The sequence below is a fragment of the Oncorhynchus keta genome, unplaced genomic scaffold (genome assembly GCF_023373465.1).
Source record: "Oncorhynchus keta strain PuntledgeMale-10-30-2019 unplaced genomic scaffold, Oket_V2 Un_contig_4732_pilon_pilon, whole genome shotgun sequence".
Lineage (NCBI taxonomy): Eukaryota > Metazoa > Chordata > Actinopteri > Salmoniformes > Salmonidae > Oncorhynchus > Oncorhynchus keta.
In genome coordinates, this window is record NW_026287929.1 from 12,021 (window position 1) to 15,220 (window position 3,200).

At 51.0% G+C, this 3,200-nt stretch overlaps 1 pseudogene; it reads right to left on the minus strand.

Annotated features, from left to right (window-relative positions):
• Positions 1–869: 869 nt before the first annotated feature.
• On the minus strand, positions 870–2,961 carry LOC127924908 (mothers against decapentaplegic homolog 6-like; annotated as a pseudogene).
• Between the last annotated feature and the right edge of the window lie 239 nt (positions 2,962–3,200).

The following is a 3,200-nucleotide window of genomic DNA, read 5'->3' on the forward strand; positions in this document are numbered from 1 at the left end:
CGACATCGGGACATCGGAAGCCGACATCGGGACATCGGAGGCCGACATCGGAAGCCGACATCGGGACATCGGAAGCCGACATCGCGACATCGGAGGCCCGACATCGGAAGCCGACATCGGGACATCGGAGGCCGACATCGCGACATCGGAGGCCGACATCGGAAGCCGACATCGCGACATCGGAGGCCGACATCGGAAGAGCCGACATCAGGACATCGGAAGCCGACATCGGGACATCGGAAGCCGACATCGCGACATCGGAAGCCGACATCGGGACATCGGAGAGGCCGACATCGGAAGCCCCGACATCGGGACATCGGAAGCCGACATCGCGACATCGGAGGCCGACATCGGGACATCGGAGGCCGACAGCCATCGGGACATCGGAGGCCCGACATCGGAAGCCCGACATCGGGACGGGAAGCCGACATCGGGACATCGGAGGCCGACGCCGAAGCCCGACATCAGGACATCGGAGCCGACATCGCGACATCGGAAGCCGACATCAGAGCCCGACATCGGAAGCCGACATCAGGACATCGGAGGCCGACATCGGAAGCCGACATCGCGACATCGGAGGCCGACGTCGGAGGCCGACATCGGGACCGGAGGCCGACATCGCGACGTCGGAGGCCCGACATCGGGACGCCAGAGGCCGACATCGGGATGTCGGAGGCCGATAGGGTAGAAAAGAAGTTTCAACGTATAAAACTTACCAAATCAGGTATTGGAAAGTTTATTTGAAAGCGAAGAGCACCTAGAAAGAGACTCTTTGGCTGGTCGCATTTCTGTACTGTACAATGTAGGCCTACAGTACAAATTGGTAGAAAAGACCTACTTTGCTTCATTTAATTGGGAAAGTGTTTTCTTTAGAAATCTGTGTATTTAAAGTGTTGACTGAACAAGATTCAACCAAGACTTCAAACCAAAGGGCAACTACACACACCACAAAATATGTTTCGATTTTTCCCAGACCTCAAAAATGGTCTGGTGATGAGGTTTAAGCATTGTTGTGGATTTAAAACATCCAATTTGTGTTGTATATTTAAATATATATATATATATTTTTTAAAGGGCTGATTGTAGGAGTGAAAACCTGAAGAAGAAAAAAACTATAGGAAAACTAAATATTTCACACAGGTTGTCTGTCTTTCCTTAGCGGTTTGAGAAATGTTTGGCAAAATGAAAGTATACCCAGGCACCACTAGACCACTGCCGATACCCGTTTTGTCTTCTAACTGTGTGTGTGTGTGTGTGTGTGTGTGTGTGTGTGTGTGTGTGTGTGTGTGTGTGTGTGTGTGTGTGTGTGTGTGTGTGTGTGTGTGTGTGTGTGTGTGTGTGTGTGTGTGTGTGTGTGTGTGTGTGTGTGTGTGTGTGTGTGTGTGTGTGTGTGTGAGTGAGAGTTTGACAGAGCAGGTGCACTCCTACCGCTGCAGAGCCGGCTGTAGTGATAGGGGTTGCAGCATACCGCGTGGCCAGCCAGAGTCCCAAAGCTCCTGCACTCACAGAGCGGCTTGAGCTGGGCGGTGTGCTGGAGGTCCGACCAACGGTAGAGTTTACACAGCAGCAGCGGCGGAGATATGGCCGTGTGTCCGCCCAGACGCATCTCTGTCTGGGATACCATCACACAGTCGCTCCCATCCCTTCTCTGGACTCCACCGCCTCCAGTAACGTATCCAGAGTTTTGTCCTTTAAGCATTTCAACAGAGAATATGTGGCGGTTTTTAGTTCTTGCTCCAGCACCGTGCGCGGCTTCGCCTCAGGAGAACCGTTGTCCCGAGCTCCACCGCCGCCGTGGTTCCTCAAAACAAAATGACAGGAGTCTGGTAACGGTTCCCTCCCCGGGGCAATGGGTTCAACTTCACAGTGGTCCCGGTCTTTAAATAAACAACACGTCACTGCGTGAGGGCTGCCCTGCTCCGGCCCTTGGACACACACAGTCACCGACATAGCACCCCCGTGTTGGTCCGATCTGCCCCCCACCCTGCCGCTGCAACTCTCCGCCGAGTTGAAGGCACACACTCCACCTAAGTCCCCTGCAGGCGACCTGCCAACCGTCATCGGTCGGAGATCCGTTTTGTTAATTTTCTCCGGGTTGTGGCAGGTTGTGAAGAGATCGTCCCTAGGACTGTCTTCGCTACTTGGGCCATTATGTCCACCATCTCCCTCCTCACTATGTGGAATCAAACGGCTTCTCCAGAGTCGCCGCACAAGACCTGAGCGTTTCGTCCTGAACATACGACAATTTAAAAATATAGATGTGCTTTTCTCTCTCTAGGTTATTCTTGTTTCAGGTAAACCAAAGGGGACTGTTTACCAGCTACTTTGAATTTAGTTGTAGGACATTTAATGTTGGCGGAGCGCCGTGCCAGGGTTGGAGAACAGGATTAGATTGAGACATGGGAAATCAAAATTCATTCATACTGGGAACGTAGTCGATAACATGCAGAACTTTGAATCCTATTCTTTGACCCTTGTTGTTATGTTCCCTACGCCTCGGAAGGATAAACAAATGTTTCACACACATGATAATATCATGCGAGTAGACAATAGCTCCACGGGACCTAAGTAATGCAGAATTCAAAGGAGAAAGAAAGGGAGCCCTAAAACGCTTTTCCTTTCGGACTTTGGAACGACCCCTTCACATCTCCTCTCTTCTAACCTGGCACAGAGAACAACATGAATTACACCTTTACAAGTGGTTTTAAATCCCCCCAAAAAATACATTAAAAGCCTTTATAAATCCAGATCCCGACCTCCCGACAGCCGCACTTCTTTTTACAATCCAAAAATATCCAGCCTGGAAGCTAGAAATAATCATCAATCCCAAACGGAGTACTCCTCTCTCCTCGTTCCGGGTTGACTACCGAGCTAACAAGTCAAACTGAACTGCTGAGATCTCGTTCTTTCTCCGTTTCTCTCTTCTCCTTTTTTCTCTCTCCCTCGCTCTCTAACACACACACACACACACACACACACACACACACACACACACACACACACACACACACACACACACACACACACACACACACACACACACACACACACACACACACACACACACACACACACACACACACACGGGGACTCCGAGGAGAGCGAAGGAGCCATTGGCTGCCGACCATCACGTGCCAGTCTAGACTCATTGGCGGCTGTGAGCTGCACTGATTGTTGCGCAAACAAGGTTTCAAGTTACT